We start from the raw sequence: 14,725 nt of genomic DNA, 5'->3' as shown, positions 1-14,725 counted from the left end.
TGAACGCCAGATGTCTTCATGTTAACGAAAATCTCCTCAACAATGCGATCAGTCATTTGATCCGATTGATTAAGAAGTCTTGATTCCAGTTCATCGATTCTCTTAGCGAGCTCAGCACAGGAGGGCATGTTTAACAACACAAAAAAACACTGAAAAACCTAATGCAAAGATACAAGCAGCATAAACACAGTTCTTGGCAGCAGCGACAGTAACAGGAGAATAATAAAAACGACAGATGCTGTCGAAACCAACCTGTAGAAGTAGAAAGGAATGCGTGAGCAGATGCGCGAAGATGCTGCTTGACAAGATTGCTTCCTTGGTGGCACGTGCAGTCGAGCCAGCCGCAATCAGGTGGTCTTCTGAGAAGAACTTGCTTAACAAGATGGCCTGTAGAAGTAGAAAGGAATGCGTGAGCAGATGCGCGAGAACTGCCGCTACTGCCAAGACTGGTCGACAGCAGACGAAGGTGGCCTTTATGTAGCGATGCCGGGAGAACCAAGAACCGCCTGGTGGTCTTCTGTGAAGATGCTGCTTGACAAGATTGCTTCCTTGATGGCACGTGCAGTCGAGCCAGCCGCAATCAGGTGGTCTTCTGAGAAGAACTTGCTTAACAAGATGGCCTGTAGAAGTAGAAAGGAATGCGTGAGCAGATGCGCGAGCACTGCCGCTACTGCCAAGACTGGTCGACAGCAGACGAAGGTGGCCTTTATGTAGCGATGCCGGGAGAACCAAGCACCGCCTGGTGGTCTTCTGTGAAGATGCTGCTTGACAAGATTGCTTCCTTGGTGGCACGTGTAGTCGAGCCAGCCGCAATCAGGTGGTCTTCTGAGAAGAACTTGCTTAACAAGATGGCCTGTAGAAGTAGAAAGGAATGCGTGAGCAGATGCGCGAGAACTGCCGCTACTGCCAAGACTGGTCGACAGCAGACGAAGGTGGCCTTTATGTAGCGATGCCGGGAGAACCAAGCACCGCCTTGTGGTCTTCTGTGAAGATGCTGCTTGACAAGATTGCTTCCTTGATGGCACGTGCAGTCGAGCCAGCCGCAATCAGGTGGTTTTCTGAGAAGAACTTGCTTAACAAGATGGCCTGTAGAAGTAGAAAGGAATGCGTGAGCAGATGCGCGAGCACTGCCGCTACTGCCAAGACTACTGCCAAGTATACATGCCGCAAGTTGTCAGAGCCACAGTTGTTTAAAGTCGCGATTCTTTCATATGTCCCTATTGAAAATTTGCCCGATGGTGGGCATAGTGGAATCCATCATCCATCATCATGGTGGATTATGGTAGTGGGTGGCATGCTGTGTGACGGGTGGCATGGTGGGTGCTGGGTGACATGGTGGGTGACGGGTGCCACGGTGGGCGCTGGCTTGCACGGTGGGCACTGGGCTGGATATCATCGTGGGCGCAGCACGTCGAAGGCAAGTTGTGTGATGAATTGAAGGAGCAGCCATTGCTATTCGGAAGCTCATGACGGGCTATCTTTATGTGGTGTTGAGTCTTGTGAAGTGTACACTCTGTATATACATGTAGCCAAGATGCGGCTATTTTCATGCCAGAAAGAATCAATCTGTAAAGCACCATACTACGTAGCATATCATCACACTTTATTGAAAAAGCATCACTGAACTTGTACTGTATTTACTTTTTCACTCGCTTGCCCTGGCGTCCTGCTTGTGTAAAAGAAAGCTCCAAAGGTGCTTTCACAGAGAAGCAAGGTGGTTCTGCGGATTTGGTGCAGGTGGCATCATTGGATGGTCACTTATGTATTTCTCCAGGCAGTCTAAAAGGAGAGTGCAATAAATATACCAGTAAATTATTTTTCCAATGATTTCTAGCAATGAGTGAATGAAGGAAATCTGCTCTATTCACTTCAAGTGAAAGATCAATTCAAAAAAAGTTTCAGACAACAAAATGCAGCAAATGTTACACACAAACATGCTACCCAGGGCGCAAGCCAGCACAGGTTTATTTGCAGTGAGAATGCATACACATGCATCACATTGTTTTGCAGATTTACATGGGATTTTTGTATGTTTTTTTTTGCCAAAGCCACGCCTCTTCTTATCGGGAGGTTGGCTTAACTGCAAAATTTAGACACATGGGAGCTGTACTGAAAGCCTTATGGGGTGGATATTTGGCTTCTTATTTTGCATAATTTGTCTGCTCTTCGACCACCCAAATTCCTCTCAAATTCGGAGAGCCACAATTTGGCTACACTGTCTAACGCATGCAGGAGAGCTGCAAGGTGCAAGCTGTCTGGTTTGTCCATTCTATCATTTGTTAGCTTTACTTGTTGCTCGTGCAGTTGGTGAGGAAGTCGTAACTTTAGCATTTACCATATCGGCATAAGAGATTTCATGTAAAAGCTGTATAATGGCTGGCATGCAAGCTTTATTTAGCTGCAAATGATGGCAGCCAATGTTTTAAAGTGAAGCTTTTTTGCCTCTTCTCCCAACATTACGGGCGCTGCAGCTTCTATGGTCTTGTCATGCGTGCCGTTGGATTTCAAGCAACATTACCAGATGGCGCTCGCCTCTGCCCATCCTGACCGGCGCTGCTGCCCCAGCATTTCACCGTTAGTGTGTATTGCACATGCTGTGCTGGTTTTAATTTCTATGCCAGAAAAATGCAGATGCTGGGCTGTGATAGTGTAAACATTAGAATCGTCCTTAGTCTGAAGAGAGCGCTTTGAGCTGGAATCTCAACAGTGTGTTCACCATGTATGTAGAAGGAGCCCATTAACACGCGCCAGCAAGGCGTGCACTCGACGTAGAGGACACCCAGACTTGAAAGAAGCGTCACACAGAACAGGAGCGTCTTCGCTACGCAGTGAAATGTAGTGCAGACCGCGAACTTATGTATACCTTGTATACACACAATTACAATACCTAATTGAAGTATGCACTGCCTCAGAATTCAATTAAAGTTTAATATTTCTGCCATGATGCGGTGCGCCATGTGAGGCAATGACAATGCTCAATTCCATTTTAGACCATATCCAATTTAGAACCCAATTTTCTTGAGAAGCATTATTTCAAAAAAGTGAAATGAAAGCTGCAGCATGAAAAGCTGCAATAACACCTGCCAAGTCTACATTAGAAATTTCAAAGACAATGAGGTGCTTAAATGTTCACTGCTGTTAAGACAATGAGCAGCAGGTGAATGCAAGCTATCAAGATCCTGTCAAAATTAACCGCTCGTGTAACCACCCGACTTTCTTGATTGTTTTTCATTCAAACTGATTATGGGGAAACTATGCGGGCAGTTATCGCCGGGAACCCATATCCCGAAATTATCTTGTGCTGCTTTTCATACCCACAGAGACATTTAAATTGTGCGCCGAGACACTGTGCATATACAGCAGAAGAAAAAGATATACATATAGGCACTTGCCTCATTCTTGCTTTGGCATTTCTTGTAGCTCTGTATACATCATGCAATGCTAACTCATTCAGATAACTTGTAGATATGCAGTTATCTTTCTTAAATGAGGTGACTGTTGACTTACTCTTCAAAGCAGCCACTTTCTCCGGTGTTGCCGGAAGCTTCCCAGATGCGCGGCACATTGTCCGGCAGGCCTGTCCAGTCAGGCTGCTTTCACCTGCTTGCACTGTTGTCCACAGGTGCCATGTCACCTCTAATGTGCACTTTCCGTCGGAAGCAGACTTGAATATGTAATGCCACTTGTTGAGTGGCATCACAAATCCCACACCAATCTGCACCTGCAATAGATATGAAGTGTTTTTTTTTTCCTGAGCAGTATTCCTAACACTAAAACACACTTCTATAAAACAATATGATATAGGTTAATTAGGTCCATAAATTTCTGATGCAACTCTATAATTTCCAATTTCTGCCCCTCGAACAAGTTTTAAAAAAAAATGGGGTTAAAACCAACCTCACCAAGAAATTCATTTTTGTGTAAAGGATTAAACTAATAAAATTTTCCAATTTTAAGGGCAGCAAACACTCATATTTCGTACAGTCTAACCTTGCAATAATGAAATAACAGAGAAAGCAAAACAATTGATTCAAATAAGCGCACCATCATGCAGAGAACAGTGCAAGAACGAGTGACGTCTAGGCCTCCAAGATTGCAGTGTCACACGCAGAACAGTGCAGCACATGTTACCTAGAGACCTACGCGTGCCAGTCTCCAAAGGCCACCACCATCACACACTACATGGCCTTGTTCTAAAGAACACTGGAGACATGCCTTCAAAGTATGATTACCCTTGCATGGTTGAAAACAAGTGAATTCCCTTGTGGGCTCTGAAAACCACTCGCACCACTCACTCATCTCAGCAGTTATATTTTTGTCATGACTAAACTGCAGCGACGAATGCGCCAAGTCCCGTCACAACTTCAAACTTCAGAGCTCGGTGTGCACGCTTCTTTTACTGCGACCAGGTTTGAAATGTTTGTTGAAACAGTACAGCGCTAGTACAGCGGCAGTGGAATTCTCTTTAGTGACAATTGCACCTTCTACATCTTTCTGTAGGTTTTTGCGCAATATGTGCGTTGCTGTTTTTTGTCATTAAGCCCTTCAGTTGATGTCTAGCGCCCGTTCAGTCTGTGTCTCTTTGTGTGTGTGTGTGCCCTTGCACTTGTCATGATGTCCAAGTTCAGCTACCACCAACTAGAACTAACTTTTGCATTAATCAGAAGTACATATTAGCACGCTTTATAAAAAGCCATAGGAGTAGCACTATGCTGATCGGAAATGAGAAATGGTAAGAATATTCAGGCTCAAAACAACATGTCATGTTTATCAACACTGACGGGCAAGTAATTAAGAAAGTTGGTGTACATTAACGTTTACCTTTTGATTGATACAAGGGACAGAAAGAAGACAAGACACAAAAGCTACCAATCGAACAATAATTTTGAAGCAAAAATTTAAGATATTTATACTGCGTGTGCCCTTGCACTGCACAAGCGATCATTTAAGACAAAGGGCTCAAGTTGCAATACAAATGTACAAAATCATGATAAACAGTACTTGCATAAAAATAGAACAAATAAGCACGGAGTTATCACTATTCCGTTTCATTTAGAGAGTATTCCTCTTTGTAATGCAATCATAATGAGCACTGGCTGACAGATGTCCCTCTTTCTTAAATGGTATGCCTCAGTGATATTGTTGATCAATCGGTTGCCTTAAGTAAACAAAACAGATGAACAATCTAAATGTGGCGTGCATCACCAGTTGTGTCAATGCATTGTCAACTGGGACGAGCATGCTTGTCCCTTGAGTGAATAATGGTGCTCTCCTGGGCACATGCTGATGCACCGGCCAGTCTGCCCCATGTGCAAGACCGTCCATTCTTAGTACGAAGATGGTGCAGAGTGGCCGAACTCCGCGGATTGCCAGCGCGCATGGCATGGCTGTGCAACAAAGCTAAGCGGCGCAGGCGCACAGGGGCTTACAGGTGGGACTTCATGTCGTGTGTCATCCGCTAAAGCATGGCGTGCTCCCGCACTTTAGCAGATGACACGAAGCTCCACATCCCCCCTGCGCCATGCATGCTGGCACTCCGCGAGGCGTGGTCACACTGAGTCGTGTTCGTGCCAAGAGTTGACGACCCTGTACATTTGACCAAACATACACATGAACAGAGGCATAGACTACACTACTAATGACGGACACAAGACATATTTAGTGGTAATTTATAAAAATCTCCCTTGCCTGGATGTCTTTCTCAATGCGCTTGTGGAATGCTATGCACACATATTTCCAGCGAAAAAATAAAGTAGGCAAGTATGCAGCACAGTCCATAAGTGAACTGAGAAAAGCGAGCAGGCAAGCGAGGTTCGCTTGGTTAAACATACCACCAAATATGTCTAGTGCGTGTTAGGGGCAGTGTACTGCATTCCAATCACGTGTGGTCAAATGTTAGAAACCTGACAGGCCAGGAACTAAATATGTACCAAAGAAATCACCACATTTTACTGAGAAGACCAGCATGCTCGTCTGACTTGGCCGCGCATTGCCGCAATAGGGCTTTAGTCCAGATTAAATTAGTTTATCTGATTCCATCCACGGTGAACAATCGACAAGCGAAATCAGAGAGGCATACCACAAGATGAGACGTGTGAGCAAGCCCCCATTATGAATGCATGAAAAAAGGCGTCCTTTCTAGATGACAAGGGATAGAAATTAGTCTTTGACTATTCACCTTTTTTTACGCAAATACTGTTTGTTGTGATTTCTTGCCTTTGTATTACAACTCACATTTTCCTTCTGAAGGAACTTGTACACAATATAAGCACATATTCAGTGTTATTTTCATTCCTTCTATCAAAATATTCAGTCATCACTGGTCATGTTGTATGGTCTCCCTTCCTTCACTGTGTAAATTTTGTCAAGAGTTATATGAACTGACTGGCAAACTCAATACGACACTACAAATTTCACCTAGAGGATACGGCTGGTTCTCAGAAAATGCACAAATACGGTGACAGGTGTCTGTTGGCACACTGTAGCAATAACGGGTGTAAGCTACCTTTGACATTGCTGCAATGCATCAGTTGTCACATGGCTACAACCCTTAAGACAAAACAGAAATGTAAGTGCACAGCAAAAACAAGCAGGTTCATCAACCACAAATTTGACTTCAGCAGCCACAACATAGGCAGTTTCATGTAGCTAAAGCATTAGCTAATATGTGGAAAATACATGCACAAGCACCCTTAGCTTGAGATACCTGCATACCAACACAAAACCATGAGTTGCAGTGCATATGATGCTTGTTCTTGACACTAGTATTTTGTGAAAAATACTTTTTGGATTACATACAATGCTTTCAATTCATTTGCCCAGTAATCAAAGGCTTTTGAAGCATTACACTTTGGACTTGCTAGTTGAAAATATTCTCACCTGAACAGCACCAAGCAGAATAAATGGAAAACTGCCCACTGTGCTGACCAAATATGTGGAGAGACCCAAAGTAATAGAACTATTTCTTGACAGCTGTAGACTGAGAGCTTGTTGGCTGATAATCACTATTAAAATTACACCACTGCCAAGCAGATGTTCTGTGTGGTGCTGTTGATATCAAGTTCAGTTGATGAGCAAGATAGCAATAACCAGCAAATGCTTTAGCAATAGCAAGCAGGCAATCTTGCATGTGCAAAATTGCATGCTTACTTAATGATAGTGCATCAATAGACTGAACTATGTACCAACTATGTGGTCTATGCAGTATAGAGAGAAAGTCAAAAAGGATGCAACTGGACACAGACTTTGCCACAATGCCTACTTGCATGAATGGGTATAGCTTAAGAATATAAAAAAAATGTTGAGAAAGAAAGAAAGCTTACTAGAAAACTCCTCCCTGCTGTAGTACTTACAGCACAGTGAATACTGGCCTTCATGTACCATTTTAAAAAATCCAAACTAGTGTCCATTGTTCTGGGAACTTGAGAAATAATTGTGAAATTAATGCAGGAGGTTGGGCTAGTTGGCGTTGACACAGCTCCTGTGACATAGTTACTAGCACAAACAAGGCGAACGGAATGAAGGTCGGACTAGCCAAAGCGGTAGACTTCAACTGACAAGCTTTATTCAGAAGAAACATGCAAACAGGCCACCGCATGCTCAATTAATGTGCAGACAGATGCATAAACGAATGTACCACATAGGGGACAGCCAAATGCACATAGAAGCTGATAAGCATCCACAAGAAGCCATTACAAAGCATTCACCAGATTCTTCTGAAGACACAACACTTATTTATCAGCTAGTACCAGTGATGGAGTGCCTATGCATTCACCAGCAGCTTTCGAAATGCAAAACACCTCAAACATTTCCCTATCTTACTGCCTGGCAAACTGACTGAGCACTTGTGTGTTATGAAAACACGGCGAGCATTTATGGGTACTTCAGCAGTGATCAGCCAAGTAGCCAGCGCCTGTGAGGGCATTTACAGCGTTCCGGTACTCCCCAAGCCACTCATTCAGACACCTGTTTGTTTAATATACCACTTTCCACAGGGAAGTGCAATGTAATATGCCACCACTACATTTCAGTTAACAAAGCGGGTAACATGCTCCTTAGTGCATGTACCTTGACGCTCGCCGATGTTTACGAACTTGCATATTCTTGTGAGCATTAGCGGTGCTAAAAAAATGCCTACACCAAACTTGTTCGCCACCTTTCTTCTAGGCGGTGGGACAGCCTTTGTATGTATGGCAGAGGTGCACGGCCACCACTGGGACATGTGTTAATGGGCAATGTGGTAGTGCCAATGACTTTCTTGTTGTGCTGGCTTTGCTGTTCAAAACATTGTGGGTGTTTTCGAACAGTGTTCAGTAGGACTCAAGTTCACACATGAGTTGCCAGAAGATGATCGCCTGCAATCATTCGATATTCGTATAATTTTAAATCCTACTTTCCTTTATTATATATACTCTCTTAGGAAAAAGAAGCCCTTGCTCGACTACCGTTTGGCATACTCCATGTTAAGATGCATAGCTCCTAGCTGCCCGAAAGCTGTTCTGGTTAAATCTTGTGCAGCAGGTTTCCTGCAGCGCTCAGCAACAAGCGAGCCATTTATGTAGGGCCGGGTATCTCGATAACGCCTTGGTGTCAATTACTGGGAGCCTCATTAAAGATGTAAAAACAAATCTGGCAGCTGCTCGGTGCAATAACGCACGTCCCAGTGGGCGCCCTGCGGCTGTGCCATATATACAAGGGGTGTCCCACCACCTAAACAAAGTGGCAAACCAGTGCAGTGTAGGTGTTTTCTTCAGCGCCACTAGACCTCGCAATAATGTGCAGGTTCGTAAGCAACGCCGGGCATCAGGGTACATGCACTAAGGAGCATGTCACCCACTTTTTTAACTGCAATGTTGGGGTGGTATACAATATTTCACTTCCCTGTAGAAAGTGCTGTATTGGACAAAAGGGCACGTTCTTGAATGAGAGGCTTAGGGTGCACCGGAACGCTGTAAACGCTCTAGCAGGCACTGCCCATTTGGCTGACCACTGCCGAAGATGTGCTCGTAAATGCTACCTGTGTTTTCAAAACAAGCAAGTGCTCAGACGGTTTGCCAGGCAGTTAGATAAGGAAATATTTGGTGTTTCAAATATTTCAAAGGCTGCTGATGAATGTGTAAGCACTCCTTCACTGGAACTCACTGATAAAGGAGTGTTTGTTGTACCTTGAGAAGAACCTGCTGAATGCTTTGTAATGGCTTGTTGTGGGCAGTATTGGCTTCGTTGCGCATTTGGTTTCCTCCCACGTGGCACATATATTTATGCATCTGTCTGCACATATTTTTGAGCATATGGTGGCAAAGCTTGTAAGTAGAAGTCTAGTGCAATGTCCCACTTTTTTCAATTAGTCTTGTTCGTGAAAGTAACCATCACAATAATTGTAAATACCAATGTTAAACAATGGTAAGCATGCTACATGCTCAGACCTGTGACATACTTGGCCCATTACACTTTTAATCCTTACGTGTGCAGAAACTGCACAAGCGTGTAGCCTAAACGAAAAAAAAGTGGATACAAAAGGTATAACACAGGAAAGTTTCAAATCAATAAAACAAAATAGCAAGAGGTAGATTTAATGTGTACTAAGCAAAATAAAATGTAACGCACAGCCAAGTGATTGATGCAAGAAAAAATAAACCTCAAGACATGTTAGGTCGAGTTTTAAAGTGAACAAGGTAATGTGTACATAATGTCTACAAACACAAATAAGCAGCAAGTTGAATAAAGCTGAGCAGATATTTAGCCTATTCAGTAAGCAGTGCTGAGTAATATGTCCATAAACTTATTGACGAATGGTACCGAGATCTTACTTTTGCAAACACATACACTTCAGTCATACCTGACCAGACCATCCGATTACACACAGTGCTGCTGCAACCATAGCTCCTCCCTGACGTGGACACTGTTGTTGGTCACGGCCTTGCCACTGCAAGATAGGTTCTGTGTTAACTTATAGCAGTGGCACTTTAAAGAAGTCACATTGTGAACACATGCAAGGAGCACCTAAACAGTCACAGAAACAATGTTTGTACCACTGCAGGGTGGGAACAGAGCACAAGGTCGAAGTTACTGATGAATATTGCGATAATAGGGACCTCTTCATGACAATAAAAATTTTAAGACATACAGCTACAGTACATTACAACAAATGTTTGTTCACGTAACAATTCATTCTTTTTCTATCACTTAGTTAAGGCAACTTTCCCTTGTCATGTCTAGTTATGTCAAAGTAATGTCAAAACACCTTATCTCAAAACGTAAGCTGTAGTAGTAGCAAGCCGTAATTGCTTAAATTTTTTTGCCCGAACCCTATGAGGGAGATTTTGTGCGCGACAGCGACGGCTTTGAGCGAGAAAACGGGCCGTCGCGCGAACATAGCGCTCGTTCTTGTCGCCTGGTTCTGGAAATCTAGAATTCGTCGCTCGTCGCCCAGAAGTGCTATGAGCGAACAGACAATAGCGCTAAGCCGGAACTGGATGTGCATCAGTAGAGTACTACCGCTTGTTACACGGAACAAGCAAACGACTATTTTGATACGTGCAAGGTTAAGAACCAACTGCAAGATTTTAAAGAAATGTTTTACGCTGCTCCTTTGAGTAAAACACAGCAACCTAAATTAATAAAGCACACTTTTGGCGCCTATTTGCTGCCCTCATACCGGCAACACCGGGTAGACGGCTCTCAATGTTGTCGCTCGCATAGGGTACGACTTGTACGGAACGAGCTAGCGCGACAGCCATCTACATCGCGTCTCTGTCACGCGCAAGATCGCTCGCATGGGGTACGACTTGTAGGGAACGAGCGAGCGCGACAGCAATCTACATCGCGTCGCTGTCGCGCGCAAGATCACTTGCATGGTGTTTATAAGTTTTCCCTGTAACAGATTATTTACAACCTCGAAGCATAAGTAAGAGAGGAAACGTCATTCCAGTAAGAATAGGTAAAGCGGCAGATGAGTATTTATTATCCAACTTCAGCAGAAAAGTGGCAGCTCGTGCAAATGAGGACTGTTGCCGAACCTAATCGCTCTCACCGGAAGTAAACGATCACCAAGATTTTCAATTTAGCATTAAGCCAAAAAACTTGCGCAAGCAAATTATGTCAGCCAACGCTCAGCAAGCATCGGCACAGTCGGTGTCGTCGCGGGAGTTCGATTTCCACGCTCGCAAGGCACTCTATGCACACACGAGAAGCAAGCACAGCATGCCTGTACTCACCTTTTAAATGGCACGATGCGGTCGAAAAGCGCCCTCCAAGTTGCCAGAGCTGCGAAGTTATTCCCGCATACATGCCGTTGCGTAGTGGACGACCTGCGGAACGCGCAATACTGCGCACCATTTCTTTGCGGCGTCCACCGAACTCTCCACAACAACCAGGGACAAAGGGAACGCACTCCATGGCATGAAAATCGTTGGTCCACGTTTGCCTGGCGCACCACGCATACCGCGAGTTTGCTGCGAGACACAAGCTATCTTCTGGCACTGTTGTGCACGCGAACTAAGTCACAATTCAATACAGCAAACGCAAAAACACGATCAAACAAACACATCGTAGCAACTCGTACGACCGACAGCACATGTAAACAAGGGAACAAGATTGGTGGATGGACACTATGAGCAACCTCTTTGAAACAGGGTGGTGGGTGGCGCTACCTGTGAAATTGGGAGTTTGTTTGGCCTCCGCGATGACTAAAATAATAACCAGCACATACTCGCTTTGTGCCTTGTTGCGCCCAACTACATATAGGTGTTGCAATACATAAACAACCATCGCACAGTTTATATTATTCGCTGTACTTTAGCGCAGAAAAAAAATTCTATGACGTATTTTCGATTTCCAGTAGCTTCCGCCGCATGCGGGCAGTAAAAAGATGGCCTTCAAGATTCGCATATGCCATTCTTAGAAAGCCTTCTCTGGGCTGTGATTTGAACAAATATATATAAAAAGGTATAGTAAAAAAGAAAAAATATAGATGTGGAAAGCGAGGGGGTGGAACCCCTAGCCCAGAACTACACTGGCTTGCGCGGTCCGCCGTGCCTGGTCGAGGCTGGCGAGCCAAGTCTCCCATTGCTCCCTTCCGGAAAGTTTGCCACCTACTTTCAGCTGTTTTGAAGCCCATCCATGCCCACCCACGACGCCTTGCGCTACTGCCTGTGCATTGGCCCGTGCTACCTGCGCCGTCACTTCGTTTTAAACGACTTGTTGCTGTCGTCACCCTCTACTGTAGCATTAGAAATTGTTGACATGATCTCGGAGGTACACGTCAAGTGTGCGATGTTTCCGTGCGCGTTGTAACTTATTCAGTCAGAAAGCATCAAATCTACGAGGATTAATCGCTCGTGTGGCGCGGGTTACACCTGTGTCATCCTCATTGCTTTCGTGTTGGTGTGGTGAATGTGTGCGTATTGCTCTCCTGTCGTCCATGCCTTCTGTATTTATCGTGCGGCCCACGAATATTCCTCGAAAAAACCGCATGTCTCTGCCGCATGAATGTGTCCTATGTGGTGGGTGCCAGAAATGTGCGGCGGTGTACAATGTGTTCGCAGCCAAGTGCTACCGTGCATTCCAGCGAATAGACGCGGCTGCTTATGCGTGGTTTTATTCAGTGTTTCTTCATTAACTTTGTGATTTACTTGCGTCTGCAATAGAATCCTCAAGGCACCCCAGTTGAAAAAGACAACAGGAATTCATGTCGCAACTAGAGAAATTTCTGTTGTACGATAGACATTCCTGACGTTACGACAGAAATTCTGATGTCGCAACAGAAGCATTCTGTCGCGAAGACCAAGATCTCTGAAGCCGCAACAGAAACGTTCTGTCGCGACAACAAGTTCTGAAGTCGCAAAAGAAGCGCTTTCCGTCGCGGCCCTTTAAAATTGTTTGTCAGTTTCGCATCGGTGGTGTGCACTGTACTTTTTTCTTGCGCGGTATTCAATCGTGCTTCTCTCAAGCCGGCAATGCTGATAGCCCCAACACCGGTATTAAAGTCGAAGTGGCCAATTGTTATAATTGCGCTGTGACGACGCGGCACCAGCAACGCCCTACCCGCCTCCTCAAAATCGGCTGCTGATCAAAATCATACCATCTGCGGGAATGGCTGCGTATCCATTTTCTTTTATTTGGTAAGATGTGGCACACAAGCCTGTGGACTTACATGTGTGGTTATACTGACACATTAGTTAATTTCCCAGAATTACTGCACAAGCTTATGGGAAGCGGAAAAGAAGTTTTGGGTTGTTCCACAATGTTGCGTGAAAACGTGTCTCGATCGGGTCTCATTAATCTGGTACAGCGCTGCCGTGAGAAGCCAGTATGCTGTCAGAATGAGGACTCATCCACGAGTGTTTAGGTAGCTCTTTCGCGTTGAGCACACGAATTATCTGCGCGCTCAAAAGTGTAAAGAGCGAGAGCCAACTGTCGAAATTAGCAGTAACAACCCTAACAGTGTCCCCGGTCACGGTTGTCTATTTCTGAATTTCTTATGCAATATGCATATCGTACAGCAAAATCGATGTTCTATCACTCCACGATGTACCTGTCGATGGTAACAACACTTGTGCTGTTCTAGAGATGCGGCAGCTGACGCGGTGGAGGGAACGCGCATCTTGGCTTTTAATATACAAATGTAAACAGCAACGCAGACAGCGATTTTTACTGTTGACAAAGCGAAAATGTACGCGGAAAGACCAGTGTGCCGTGGTGCAGTGGTAAGATGCTAGGCTCGTAATCCTTAGGTCCCAAGTTAGAATCCCGGTTGAGAAGGTACTTTTGTTTTTTTGTACTAATAAATTTACATATCCTTAAAGAGGTCTCTCAATTTTTAATTAAATATTGATCAGGTTGTGTTCTTAAAGTGGGACATGACGTCACATTGTGACTAATTTTGTCTTGTTCGCCTTCTTCAATAGGTCTCTTTTTTAATATGTTTCTGCTTGACAGTAAAATGCCTATAGTGGGGTTGCAATATCATAGCAATCCAGCTGTAGAAATCGTACTATAAAGCAAAATTATCTAAACTTGTTGCAGTACGTGAATCTCGGGTTGATTTATCAAAATTTCAGCATGTCCCCAGTGCTGGCGCCCTTCCACCACATTAAAGGCCAATATAATTGTTTATTTGTCTGGAATAGTGTATGTCATTTCTTCATATGATTAGCTCCAAGTACAAAATTGTCATCTGTACACTGTTGCCCTTTCGAGTTAAGAAGACATCTTGAGATATTATCCAGCACTAGTTGTTGCATTGCGTCGGCATGAATTCAGCAGTAAAATAGGTTGTGCCGTCTATAGTTACTCCATTCACGTATATATATATATATATATATATATGTACTCAAAATCTCATTCCTCCATCACCTTTAGTTGGTATGTCATGAAGCAAAAAAGAAATTCCTTTCAGCTTGTGCTGAAGTATGATTCTACACTATCTTGTTAGTTTGGTAATTGGCTTTGCCACCAAACTGTTATGCATGTATGATGTTTCTATGCATTGGTCTGGACAATGGCACAGAAGATGATATGAGCAACAATGTGCTAACTAAATAATAAGTTCCTATGTCACACTACTGCTAAAATGACAGATTTACTGAGCGAACGTGTCTGCTTTTCTCAGTTACAGAACTGCCAAGCCATCTGTAAGCACAGCGTTTGTGTTTAGCAAATACCCTTTCTTCCCATCACAATGTGGAATTCTTTTCTGGTTCTCACGTAATGTTTAGTATAGTGC

At 44.1% G+C, this 14,725-nt stretch overlaps 1 long non-coding RNA gene across 1 annotated transcript; it reads right to left on the bottom strand.

The window, feature by feature from the left end:
* Positions 1-1,600: 1,600 nt before the first annotated feature.
* On the bottom strand, positions 1,601-12,186 carry LOC126522270 (uncharacterized). The gene is made up of 4 exons (XR_011894974.1): positions 11,217-12,186; positions 9,839-9,925; positions 3,508-3,721; positions 1,601-1,779 (listed from the first exon to the last, which is right to left on the bottom strand). It is a non-coding gene; the product is annotated as an uncharacterized lncRNA (long non-coding RNA).
* Between the last annotated feature and the right edge of the window lie 2,539 nt (positions 12,187-14,725).

This window comes from Dermacentor andersoni, chromosome 6 (genome assembly GCF_023375885.2).
Source record: "Dermacentor andersoni chromosome 6, qqDerAnde1_hic_scaffold, whole genome shotgun sequence".
In the NCBI taxonomy this organism is placed as follows: Eukaryota; Metazoa; Arthropoda; class Arachnida; order Ixodida; family Ixodidae; genus Dermacentor; species Dermacentor andersoni.
The sequence above is the reverse complement of the archived record's forward strand: the minus strand, read 5'-3'. Positions and strand labels throughout refer to the sequence as shown.